The 14,295-nt window shown below is 44.9% G+C and overlaps 1 long non-coding RNA gene across 1 annotated transcript in view; it reads left to right on the top strand.

Moving 5' to 3' along the window:
• Positions 1-3,810: 3,810 nt before the first annotated feature.
• Positions 3,811-14,295, top strand: part of LOC141096270 (uncharacterized) — a 116,042-nt gene continuing 105,557 nt past the window's right edge. The window contains exons 1-2 of the long non-coding RNA XR_012233626.1: positions 3,811-3,927; positions 4,655-4,707. This is a non-coding gene — a long non-coding RNA (uncharacterized lncRNA). The remainder of the gene's footprint in view (positions 3,928-4,654; positions 4,708-14,295) is intronic.

Below are 14,295 nucleotides of genomic sequence, written 5' to 3'. Positions count from 1 at the left end.
GTGAACTGTGTATAAGCCAAGGTTGTTGGTTTAATGCTCGCACATAAAGGAAGGTAAGATGAAAATGAAAAGATCTGTAGATGTAACGTAATCCAGGCAAGTCCATTCACACAGTAGGAAGTGAAGTAACATCTTAATAGTTACTTATGTGGTTGGGACAAGTGTACTGTAATTTTTTATGTTAAAACCAGGACTGGGACGGCAGAGCATTTCTGATGTCTCCTCCTAGACTTCTCATGATATTTATTGTTCAAATAAACATTATTTTCTTCATTTTAAGGGTAAGTCACTGTGGCGGTGGTTTATTTTTAGGCAAAAAAGAAAGGTTTGGGGCTATAACATGAGTTCCCTCCATTGTTATCTAACATCATTTTCGAGAGAGAGTTAGGAGGCCCCACACACAATTTAGACGCTCAAAATATGGACCGGTGACCAGTTTTAACCTAATGTATTGGTGATATAACCTGTCTGATCTAGCCCATCCATGCTTTAATTAGTTGGCCATTTATTAGAATGGCCAACATTAGAGATTGGTGAATTGACTCGGAACCTGACCTAGTTAAGAGGCCAGGTCAGTATTTCATCGCCTCTGAACGGGAACCCTATGAACCACCTGATGGAATCCACAGCTTATTGTTTGATTAGCAGGCCTAGAGCAACCTCATCGTGGTGAGATGCACACAAGATGTTGCGCCATGTTGGTTAATCAAAAGAGGAGCCAGTTATGCCAGCATGAAGGAGGCTCCCATTCAGTAGCCACAGGCCCTGGACCATCATCTCAAGTTAACATGTAACATTACATATTTTCCCATGGCTTCGCCACGATATTACTTGATTACTGGAGGTTTCTATACTATAGCTTATGGCAATTATTTTATCAATCAAAATGGCAGGAAATGCCCAAGGGGTCTCTACCTTGGCCTTTTACAGTGTGTTGAGATGGGACAAGAAACCAATTAAGTTCTGTAACAAGAATTGCAGATGATTCAAAATTGTTGAGTAAGGCTTCTTTAGTCTTTGTAGCCAGCATAGGCATCAGTGTGGCTCAGTGGTTAGCACTGTTACTATGTAGCACCGGGGTCTTCAATTTAAATCCCACCAAAGACAACATCTGCAAGGGGTTTGTATGTTCTCCACTTGTTTGGGTAGGATTCCCCCAAAACTCCAAACACATACTGATGTAGATCTTGTGATCGTGAGCCCCAATGGGGACAATGATGATGATGATGTCCGTAAAGCGCTACGGAATCAATGGTGCTATATAAGAGCTAAAATAAATAACCAATCAGAGCCCTTTCAAGAACATTTTATTATACCCCAAGCAAAGTATTTGTTCTTAAAAAAGGTTGTCTTTATGAGGCAGCCCTTTTGATCACTGAAAAAAAATGATATCAGTCTCATTTAATGCAACACCGGAACAAAATCAATACGGTCATACTGTATGGAAGAGCACAAAAACGTACTTTGTTCTGTGATGTGATGAAACAAACTCCTTGGTCTCCAAGGTACCAGTCAAAATACAACACATTCTACAGATACACAGAGAAGGCACTTAGATTAATGAAGTGCTAATCCTCTACCTAAAGTGGACTTTTCCACATTAATTTTTTAAAGTGAACCTGTCACCTGTTTTGGCCGCTATAAGATGCGGCCACTGCCTTTCACGGCTTATCTACGGCATTCTATAATGCTGTAGATAAGCCCCCGGTCCGACTTGCAAGATAAGAAAAATAAGTTTTATTATACTCACCCGGGGGGGGCGGTCTGGTCCGATAGATGTCACAAGGTTCGGGTCCGGTGCCTCCCATCTTCTTGCGACGCCGCCCTCCTGCTTGCTTCATCGCTCCCGGCATCGCGCTCTTGCGCAGGCATACTTCTCTGCCCTGTTGAGGGCAGAGCAAAGTACTACAGTGCACAGGTGCAGGAAAGGTCAGAGAGGCCCAGCGCCTGCGTACTGCAGTACTTTACTCTGCCCTCAACAGGACAGAGAAGAACGCCTGCGCAGGAGCGCGATGCCGGGGAGCGATGAAGCAAGCAGGAGAGCGGCGTCGCAAGAAGATGGGAGGCGCCAGACCCGGACCTGCGACACCCATCGGACCGGACCACACTGGACCGCCCCCCCAGGTGAGTATAATGAAACTTCTTTTTCTTATCTTTCAGGTTGGACAGGGGGTTTATCTTCAGCATTATATAAGACCACAGGTACATACTTGTACCTGTATCAAGGAGGTAAACAGCTCCTATCCTGTGTTTCTGAGGATAGACATTTGGATTTTGGGAAATGAAAAATTTTGCTAAATCAATTTCTTGCTACTTGTATCAGGACATTCATCCATTAAGGACTGAGGCAATTATAAAAAGATAATATTATTTTTACTATTTCTCCTGTGATCAGGACTCTGCTAGGGCTTGAACTCATATCTCCATATTGAGAGGCTGCTGCTCTACCAGTGAGCCCATGACTTCTATTGTATGTATTGCTCCCAGTAACACAATATACATATCCATAGAGATACATTGGATATATAATAATGTATTTCTATGGTCCCTGTATACTGAAGTGAAGAAAAATATATTTTTTTCTCATAATAGTAGTAAAAATAATAATGACCAATTATAAAAATATGATGTTATTTACATACATGTTTATTTCTCCTGTGATCAGGACTCCACTAGGACTTAAACTCATGTCTCCATGTTCATAGGCTGTTGTTATAACCACTGAGCCCCAGCTAGGAAGAGAGCCAGGACAGAATTCAATCATCTTAACCTCTGTTGCAGGCACAGAACCCAGTAACACAATATACATATCCATAGAGATACATTGGAGATATAACACCTTTTCCCCATCATCCATAAAGGTGACCCCCAATTCACATCCATGTATAGTTTGGAATTGAATAAGTCTTCAATATCTATGGGTCTGTTTGCATCCATTAAGTAAAAAGTCCATATTCCACCACAAAAACACAGGTGTGAATAGAGCCTTAGGCCTTGTAGGTCATCTATTAACTACTTGTATGTTGCTCCTATATAATGGATACGGGAAGAATTATAAATCTGCAGGCATTTATGTATTTTTCATTATTTAGGTGACAAAGGGTCTCAGGAATTATAGGAGACACAGGATTAACAGGACAAAGTGGTAACAGCACATCATGTAGACGTCTACAACGGGGGGGTGCATTGGGATAGGAAACGTGGCCTCTCTCCTAGACCCAATGTCACACTTGTCCGTAGTCTGTTTCTGGTAGCCATATGACTGAACTGTAGTACCCGGCAGCGGCCACTACACATTGAATGGAGCTCTGCTCAATGTGTGTAAATCCAGCAACCGCAGGAATAAATAACAGATTATGAAATAATTGCAGCATCAGACTCCACCCCAAACACAGAAATCAGATCGTGTGCGTTGTGCCAAATGACCGAACTGCATACGTAGCGCAAAACCACCAGGTAATTTGGACACTTATGCCACTGTTAGGCCCAGGATAGATCCCAAGCCTTATCTGCCTCTACAGTCTCTCATTCTGTTTCAGCAGCTGCTGCTCAGCATAGATGTCAGTCCCAGCATCTTGCTCAGGCCTGTGCTATGCCGTTGGTTACTGCTGGCTATTCAGCCAAGTCTGCAGTAAGAAGTAATAATCAGGTGCAACCTCATACTCTGGAGTCTAAGTCCAGAAATCATCTTACTGAGCATGTCCGTGATGAGGCGTCATCCTATTGGTGCTCGGACGTCAGCCGCTCTAGTGATGTGGCAGCTCCAGATTGGCCCGCGGGCAATGTCAGCGTGAGTGTTTGGGGAGGAGCCTGGTGCATAAAAGGCTCCCAGCGCCGCCCGTGGGTGTGCTAGTGTCATTGATGTGTGTGGAGTCTCTACCATCTGCCTGCACGTGCTATTCGGCCATCTAGCTTGGGCCTGAATTGGTAGGTAGGCAACTAGTGACAGTGGGGGCAATTAGGTGCTTGGCATAGCATCTGGAGTTCGCAGAGCATGTCCAACCCATAGTTAGGGCTTCATACTCAGCACCTGTTTCGTTGCCATGTGCTACTGATACGGTTCTGTTGCAGTGCGGGTTCAGTCCACATGCTTTGTCCTGTGACGGATAACAGGACTTGGCACTTGGCTCTTGTTTGTACCGTTCCTCTCTGTGGAGTAACAGCTTGGAACTTCTGCATTTTGTTCACGCTGAGTGGTGGTAACTCTGTGTGTCTGAGCATTCGCTCACCGTGTGCACCACCATTGTTCACACTAGCAGCAGTTTCACATCTCTGTACGGTGGACCCCGGGTTGCGATTGCGCTTAATAATTTATTTTAATTTACTGCAATCCGCCAACCCTTTGTATGAATTAGGCCAAGAAAACCTAATGTTCCTGTGCACACAAGATGCCAGAGGTCCAGTGTAATAGACAATTCTGGGTTATTACCTATCCAGCTCCCCTACCTTATGAAGCCGCTCTCCTCATCTCGTTTCCTCTTTACACCTTCCCCAAAAAATTGTTGCATTATATTTGCCACCTCTCTGGCAAATATCACTGCCGTCTGTTGGCTATCTGTTTATAAACTAAATTATACAGAAATTGAATCATTATTCTTTTCTACATATTTTTCTAAAGCCATGTAGGTAATGTATTATCTATTTTTTTTTTTAGGTGACAACGGAGCTCAAGAGAAAACAGGAGACAGAGGATTTATGGACAGAAAGGTAAGATCACATCATGTAGACTGCTAAATAGTGGTGTCCTCACAGATCGCTACCCGCTCAAGCATCAGGGTGATCGAGATGCTCATTACCCGGCAAGTAATTTTTGAATGCCCGAACGGAAGCTTGAGTCCTCGCCCTGCATGTTTGCCACTTTGTAGACGGCCAGTGAAGATGCTTCAGAGCCATCTTGGTTGTGGCATTACTGTGACTGGCTGGCATCAGGTCTATATAAGACCCGTAACCAGGTCCGTATTTGGAGTTCTTGCTGCCCTAGGCACTCTGTCGTGATGCCTCCTACTGATAAGTTAGACTGAAAGTGCCCAAATCTTTAGATATTAAAGTCCACACACCAGACTAATGTCGGCCAAACTCGCCGGTGTAGCCGGGTTTGGCTGCCAGTCTAAGGGACAAGCGTATGAGAAATCACCAGGGTTTCATCCAGAAAATTTGGACAATTTTCATCAGATTTTAATCTACCACATAAACATATACCACATCTACATATAGTCCTGCACCCACACAGCCCTCCATATGTACCCCCATATAGCCCCTGCATATATACCCTTGCATAGCCCTGCAGATCTGCCACATATAGCCCTACATATCTACCCCAAATAGCCCTGCAACCCCCATATGTACCTCCACATATGTACCCCACATAGACCTGCATATGTACCCTCCATATATAGGCCTGCATATGTACCCCCACATAGCCCTGCAACCACCATATGAACCCCACATGTACCCCCACATAGGCCTACATATGTACCCCCATATAACCCTGCATATGTACCCCCACATAGCTCTTCAACACCCATATATAGCCATGCAAACCCCATATGTACCCCTACATAGCCCTGCATATGTACACCCATAGTCCTGCAACCCCAAAGCCCTGCAAGTGTACCCCCATATAGCCCTGCAACCCACATATGTACCACAACATAGTCCTGCATATGTACCCCCATAGCCCTGCAAAACCCAAATGTAGCCCTTCATATGTACCCCCACATAGTCCTACATATGTACCCATATATAGTCCTGCAAACCCCATATGTACCCTCACATAGCCCTGCAGCCTCCATATATATATAGCCCTGCATACGTACCCCCACATTGCCCAGGACCCCCCCATAGCCCTGCAAGCCCCATATGTACCCCCACATATCCCTGCTTATGTACCCCACATAGCCCTGCAACCCCCATATGTACCCCCACCTAATCCTGCATGTGTACCCCAATATAGCCCTGAATATGTACTCCCACAAAGACCTGCAACCCTCATATGTACTCCCACATAGTCCTACAACCATATGTAGCGGTGCATATGTACCCCCATATAGCCCTGCATCCTCATAGCTATATATATATATATATATATATATATATATATATATATATATATATATATATATATATATATATATATATATATATATATATATATATATATATATTCCAAAATAGCCCTGCACCTCCCATTTCAACCCTGTGATGAGTTGTATGTCAGTCCGGCTGAAGTTGGGACCTATGAGATGGTTGCACAGTTCCACTCCAGGCCAGCATGGGGGACTCTAAACCGGAGTTGAGGGGAGGAGTGCTCTCTGAGGGCCAAGAGGAAGGAGTGGTCAGTTAGTGTGAGGAGGTCCACGTGTGCAGACGTGTGGAGAAAAGCTGGAGGTTGAGCTGAGGAAAGAGCTCCCTCACAGTGAGAGCGCATGAACTGGAGCCTGGTCTCCACAGTTGTACGGATACCAAACTGTCCTGCAACAGACACCAGAGGAGTAGGAGGCTGTAAATGCCCTACTCCCATCTAAGACTCGGAGGCACAACAGCACGGAGTGAGCCAAGAGAGGAATGCGGCTACAGCTGGCTGCCATACGAGGAGTGCTAGTAGAAGAGAATTAGGAGGAACTTCAGTGTAACTCGGTACTAGGAGTACTTCATTCAAATAAGTGCTAGGAAGGAGACTCCACAGCCCTTCTGCTGAGAGAGAATCCCTGAGTTGCTTCCAGGCTAGCCTGCTCCGGCACCATCTGTAATCAGGAACCTGGACTGCATTTATCAAGTAAAGGTACAGAAACTGCACCCCGCTGTGTCTGTCTGCTTCCTACCCTTCCGGTACTGCTACATCCCTGTCAACCACCTCTACTGCCCTGGGACTACAGCTTCACCTGTGGGGAGCTTTTACATCTTTGCTGTACCATACTATCAGTTCCAGTGGATCTGCATGCAGCGTTGGCTTAACATCTCACTTGCCGAACACCACAGGTGGCGTCACAAACTATTCCTTTAACTATAATCCACCATTTCCATTCCCCCATTACTTGGGCGCCCAGGGCCACGGACAGGGTCACTGCTGCTGTGACACATCCCGTTGACACCGGCCCGGTACCGAGTACCCCACAGCCCTGGGAGGGCGACCCATGTACATATGGGGTTAAGAGATATATGTTGGGGTGCAGGGTACATATGAAGAGCTATGAGGTTGCAGGACTATGTGGGGGTACATTGTTGTGAGTTCATTTTCCCCTTCACTACTGAGGCCCGAGGAACTCCCTCTTCTGGTAAAGAAAGGTAGTTAGCCTGATTATCAAACACCTGAGTCTGATGATGATGACTGGCTGAGTGGAGTTACTGACTGGATATAAGGCTGCCGACACCCTTCTGCCCTGCGGGTGATTTCTCTGTGGGATCCTTGGAGACCAGTCTGAATTCCTGCTCCTCTAAAGCTAAGTTTTCTTCTCGGCTTTTTGCATTTGTGCTTAGACTTTGTTTTGCTTTGTTTTTCTGGATTTCTGCCATTCCCTGCTGGGGTGTGCTGAATTCCTTTAGCTCTGTCTTCTGAAAATACCTGAGCGCTGATTTAGTTTTTGAAGCCTAGCTGCTTCAGGGTCTTTTTCCATATCAGCTTGTTGGCTTATGTCTTTGATAGGGTTTTGGCAGATTGCAGACAGCAACCTTCCTTTCCTGTTCTGTTTAGCTAGCTTGGGCCCCATCGTTTGCTCAGCCTATCTTTCTATCTGTGTGAGTGTTTTTTCATCTTGCTTCACTGTCATTATATGTTGGGGGCTGCCTTTTACTTTGGGGTCTGCTCTGGGGCAGTTTAGATTTCCTTTTCTGTCTTTAGGCTATTTAGCGCTCCGGCTGTGATCGAGGGGTCTAGGGCATCGTAGGAACCCCCCACGGCTACTGCTAGTTGTGTTGATAGGTTCAGGGGTCTGCAATCTGATAGTTGCCAACTTCTCTGGTTTTCTGGACGTAGCTTCTATTTTTGTCTGCCTCCTATGGTGACTCAATCATAACAGAATCACCCGCCATACCGCAGATCCTAGGGTACTCAATAGCAGGAAAGAATTGTAAAATAACAAAAAAAAAAGAGGTGTGTATATTTTTTCCTCTATATCTGAGGCCGTAGGGGGAATTTTTTTTTTCTCTCAATGGAGATAAAGCAATTGTCTGATCGTGTGGAGCAGCTCGCTGCGGAAGTGTGGGGAATTTCCGCCTACCTTGCTCATTCACATGCTGCTGAACCAAAGATTCCTACACCTGATGTATTATTTGGGGATCGGTCTAAATTTTTGAATTTCAAAAATAATTGTAAATTATTTTTTGCCTTGATTGGGCGTTTTCTTTGAAACCAGATGATCCTATTCTGACTAATGTGAACGCATTTTTTCAGGCCTTGGGGTTGTTGTATGACGAACCTAATGCCATTGATCAGGCTGAAAAGACCCTGCTGGCATTGAACCAGGGTCGTGATTCTGCAGAATTGTACTGTCAAAAATTCCGAAAGTGGGCAGTACTTACTACCTGGAATGATAATGCCTTGGCTGCTCTCTTTCGGAAGGGGTTGTCAGAAGCCGTAAAAGATACTATGGTGGGATTTCCTGTTCCCTCTGGTCTTGACGATTCTATGTCATTAGCCATTCAGGTTGATCGGCGTTTGCGTGAACGCAAAGCTGCACGAGAGGTGTTGCCACCTGTTAAACAAATGTCTGAACCTATGCAATGTGATAGTTTTTTCCAGAGAGCAGCGTCAGGAGTTCAGAAGGCGTAATAAGCTGTGTTTTTTCTGTGGAGATGCCTCGCATATTATTTCTGTCTGTCCTAAACGAGAGAAACGCTTTGCACACACGTTTTCTCTTGGTGGTGTTCAACCTAAGCTTCTTCTGGCTATTACTCTGATCTGCTCCCTGTCCACATTTTCCACCAAGGCTTTCGTGGATTCGGGAGCAGCCCTAAACCTAATGGACTTGGATTTTGCTAAACATTGTGGATTTCCGATGACACCTCTGCAGACGCCTATCCCTTTGAGGGGGATTGATGCTACTCCTTTGGCTAAAAATAAACCTCAGTTTTGGACCCAGGTGGTAATGCAGGTCGCCCCAGACCATCAAGAAAATTGCAGATTTTTGGTGTTGCATAATCTGCATGATACTATTGTTCTGGGGTTTCCCTGGTTACAAATTCATAATCCAGTTTTGGATTGGAAATCTGTCTGTGGTGAGTTGGGGTTGTCGGTGTGCCTTTAGTGAGGCTCCGGTGTTTTCCACCTCTCCTCAGTCGCATGATGTTCCTGATTATTTGGCAGACTTTTATGATGTATTTAGTGAGAATGAGTCTGCGTCTCTGCCTCCTCATAGGAGTTATGACTGTGCAATTGAACTGAGCCCGGGGTGTAAATTTCCCAAGGGTCGGCTCTTCAATTTATCTGTACCCGAGCACGAGGCTATGCGATCCTATATTAAGGAGGCGTTGGAGAAGGGTCATATTAGACCATCCTCGTCACCCTTAGGTGCCGGGTTTTTTTTTGTAGCCAAAAAGGATGGATCATTAAGACCTTGTATTGATTATCGTGCCCTCAACAAAATTACTGTTAAATATCAGTATCCGTTACCCCTGATTTCTGATCTATTCTCCAGAGTTAAAGGTGCTTGCTGGTTTACCAAGCTTGACCTCAGGGGGGCGTATAATCTTATTCGCATTAAGCATGGGGATGAATGGAAGACGGCGTTTAATACTCCGGAGGGACATTTTGAGTACCTGGTGATGCCTTTTGGGCTCACTAAATGCCCCTTCTGTCTTTCAGTGCTTCATGAACGATATTTTCCGAGATTTTGTCGATAAATTTTTGATTATCTATCTGGATGATATTTTGATCTTCTCCAAGGATTGGGATTCTCATGTGGAACATATTCGGACTGTGTTCCGGATCTTGAGGGAGAATTCCCTGTACGTCAAAGGATCTAAATGCCTTTTTGGAGTACAGAGGATTTCTTTTTTGGGATTTATTTTGTCCCCGTCAACTATTGAAATGGACCCGGCCAAGGTACAGGCCATTTACGATTGGGTTCAGCCCACTTCTTTGAAGGCCCTCCAGAAGTTTTTGGCTTTTGCTAATTTTTATTGGAAATTTATAGCAAAATTTTCTAGTATTGCCAAGCCATTGACTGATTTGACAAAGAAGGGTGCTGATGTGTTAAATTGGTCTCCGGGGGCTGTTTCTTCCTTTCAGGAGCTGAAGCGAAGATTCACCTCCGCCCCGGTTTTGCGGCAACCTGATGTCTCACTTCTGTTCCAGGTAGAGGTTTATGCTTCTGAGATTGGTGCAGGAGATGTTTTGTCCCAAAAGGATCCTGTAACATCTAAAATGAATCCCTGTGCTTTCTTTTCCCGAAGGTTCTCTCCATCTGAACGTAACTATGATGTGGGGAATCGGGAACTGTTGGCCATGAAATGGGCATTTGAGGAGTGGAGACATTGGTTGGAGGGAGCTAAGCAGCAAGTCATGGTCCTCACTGACCACAAGAATTTGATTTACCTAGAGTCGGCTAAGCGCTTGAACCCTAGACAGGCTAGGTGGGCCTTGTTTTTTACACGTTTTGATTTTGTGGTTTCTTTTCTTCCTGGAACTAAGAATGTCAAGGCAGACGCCCTCTCTAGGAGCTTCTTTGCTGATTCTCCTGTGGTGACCAAGCCTGCTACCATCTTAGGCGAAGGGGTAGTTCTTTCTGCCATCTCGCCTGATTTGAGACATGCTCTGGAAGAGTTCCAGGAGGACAAACCTGAGCGTTGTCCAAGTGGAAAGTTGTATGTTCCTGACCAGTGGAAGAAGAGAGTGATGTCTGAAGTTCATTGCTCTGCTTTGGCTGGTCATCCAGGTATTTTTGGTACTAGAGATCTGGTGAGTCGGTCTTTTTGGTGGCCCTCCTTGTCTCGTGATGTCAGGAATTTTGTGCAGTCCTGTGGGACGTGCTCCCGGTCTAAATCGTGTTCTCGCTCTAGTGGGTTGTTGATGCCTTTGCCTGTCCCCAAGAGGCCATGGACCCATATTTCAATGGATTTCATCTTTGATATGCCTGTCTCTCAGAGGATGACTGTTATTTGGGTGATTTGTGATAGGTTCTCTAAGATGGTTCATCTTGTACCACTCCCTAAGTTGCCGTCTTCCTCTGAGTTGGTGCTCCTGTTTTTACAACAGGTGGTTCGCTTGCACGGGATTCCTGAGAACATTGTATCTGACAGAGGAGTCCAGTTTGTGTCTAGATTTTGGAGAACTTTCTGTTCCAAGCTGGGAATTCAGTTGTCCTTCTCCTCTGCTTTTCACCCTCAGACCAATGGGCAGACAGAGAGAACAAACCAGACCTTGGAGTCATATTTGAGATGTTTTATTTCTGCTGATCAGGATGATTGGGTTTCATTTTTGCCCTTGACCGAATTTGCTTTAAATAATAGAGCTAGTTCTGCCACTTTGATGTCACCTTTTTTTTGTAACTTTGGGTTTCATCCTCGATTTTCTTCAGGGCAGGTGGAGCCCTCTGCCTGCCCAGGTGTTGACACTGTGGTGGAGAGAATGCACGAGATCTGGGACCAAGTGGTGGATAAGTTATCTCTCTCCCAGGAAAAGGCCCAGCTGTTTTCCAACTGACATAGGACCATTGGTCCCCAGTTTAAGGTTGGTGATATGGTGTGGTTATCATCAAAAAATATTGCTATGAAGGTGGCTTCTCCTAAGTTTAAGCCTAGATTTATTGGACCTTACAAGATTTTGGAGATTATTAATCCGGTCTCTTTTCGTTTGGCTCTTCCTGTCACATTTAAAATCCATAATGTGTTCCATAAATCTTTGTTGAAGAGGTTTGTGGAACCTGTTGTTCCGGGGGTGGCACCTCCAGACCCTGTATTGGTTGAAGGTAACCTGGAATATGAGGTAGAGAAAGTACTGGATTCCCGTCTGGCTAGACGGAGACTCCAGTATTTGGTTAAGTGGAAGGGTTATGGTCAGGAGGATAATTCCTGGGTCTCTGCCTCTGATATTCATGCCAAAAGATTGGTGCGTGCCTTTCATCAGGCTCACCCTGATCGCCCTGGTGGCGTGGTTGAGGGTTCGGTGACCCCTCCTCAAGGGGGAGGTACTGTTGTGAGTTCATTTTCCCCTTCACTACTGAGGCCCGAGGAACTCCCTCTTCTGGTAAAGAAAGGTAGTGAGCCTGATTATCAAACACCTGAGTCTGATGATGATGACTGGCTGAGTGGAGTTACTGACTGGTTATAAGGCTGCTGACGCCCTTCTGCCCTGCGGGTGATTTCTCTGTGGGATCCTTGGAGACCAGTCTGAATTCCTGCTCCTCTAAAGCTAAGTTTTCTTCTCGGCTTTTTGCATTTGTGCTTAGACTTTGTTTTGCTTTGTTTTTCTGGATTTCTGCCATTCCCTGCTGGGGTGTGCTGAATTCCTTTAGCTCTGTCTTCTGAAAATACCTGAGTGCTGATTTAGTTTTTGAAGCCTAGCTGCTTCAGGGTCTTTTTCATATCAGCTTGTTGGCTTTTGTCTTTGATAGGGTTTTGGCAGATTGCAGACAGCAACCTTCCTTTCCTGTTCTGTTTAGCTAGCTTGGGCCCCATCGTTTGCTCAGCCTATCTTTCTATCTGTGTGAGTGTTTTTTCATCTTGCTTCACCGTCATTATATGTTGGGGGCTGCCTTATACTTTGGGGTCTGCTCTGGGGCAGTTTAGATTTCCTTTTCTGTCTTTAGGCTATTTAGCTCTCCGGCTGTGATCGAGGGGTCTAGGGTGTCGTAGGAACCCCCAACGGCTACTGCTAGTTGTGTTGATAGGTTCAGGGGTCTGCAATCTGATAGATGCCAACTTCTCTGGTTTTCTGGACGTAGCTTCTATTTTTGTGTCTGCCTCCTACGGTGACTCAATCATAACAGTACATATTGGGGTTTCAAGGCTATGTGGGGGGTACATATGCAAGGTTATATGGGCCATATATAGGTCTATGTGGGGGTACATATCCAGGGCTATATGCAGGGCTATATGGGCCATATGCAGGACTATATGGGGTACATATGCAGGGGTAAATATGGGGGTTGCAGGGCTATGAGATACATGTGGAGGGCTGTTGGGTTGCAGGACTATATGGGGGTACATATGTAGGACTATGTGCGGATACATATGCAGGGCTAGGTGAGGGTACATATGGAGGGCTGTGGGGTTGCAGGACTATATGGGGGTACATGTGTAGGACTATGTTGGGGTACATATGGAGGACTGTGGGGTTGCAGGACTATGTGGGGGTACATATGGAGGACTGTGGGGTTGCAGGACTATATGGGGGTACATATGCAGGACAAATGTTTAGATGAAGTGGTTGTTCTAGTAGTGGACAACCCCTTTAACTCTACTGTAAGGCAGCACACAACATTAACATTATTATTAACACAAGTCACAATTCACATTACACAACACTTATTCTTCAAGTGGGCATTATATCCATATCCCTACATGTACATGGTGGCTTGACGAGTATTTACAGGAAAAAAGCAACAGGATAATTATAAAAATAAAATCTTGATATTGGACCATCTTAAAATACTTCCAAATATTATCCTCCAAATGACCGAGGCTTGAAGTCGCAGATCTATCTGCGTGCTTGGTGGTTTGATTTACAGCTGGAGATCTTGATATATGATCCGCTCGTGCCCTTCAGCGAAAATTTCCTCTGCTCTTCTCTCAAATATTTATACAGAGTGACAATATATTATTGATCGCATTCATCTGCCAGACGTACGTTCTGCGCTCCGTGCCTTATTCTGCACATGACACCTGTGAAATATAGCTGCACATTCTTCAGGTGCTTTCAATGGCTCATGAACGTGTATCTGATGCTGTTTTCACAAGGCGTGTCTACTGTTGTGCTACAATGCAAAAATAAAAAATGACAGAATTTGGATGTTCTACACAATTTTGACAATTCCAGGAATATTAAGATATTGCCCAAATATATTTATTTTTCAATTTTATTAGTCTTAATAGGACTATTTGAGTCTGACCCTCCTGATTAAGAGGTGCTAGTAATCTTACTCCTTTTTAGATCTATGCCCCGCCCATAGATCTCAGCAGCAAAAACATGGATTTCTCTGTCTGGAATAGTGTTGAGCATTCCGATACTGCAATATCGGGTATCGGACGATATTCGCTGTATCGGAATTCCGATACTGAGTTCCGATACTTTTTGCATATCGAATACCGGAATCGGAAGTTCCCATAATGCAATGAGCCAGTTTGATTTTATTCAGCCAA

This window comes from Dendrobates tinctorius, unplaced genomic scaffold (assembly GCF_039654945.1).
Source record: "Dendrobates tinctorius isolate UK_male_01 unplaced genomic scaffold, ASM3965494v1 ptg000009l, whole genome shotgun sequence".
Taxonomy (NCBI): domain Eukaryota; kingdom Metazoa; phylum Chordata; class Amphibia; order Anura; family Dendrobatidae; genus Dendrobates; species Dendrobates tinctorius.
This window is presented reverse-complemented; position numbering and strand designations above follow the sequence as displayed.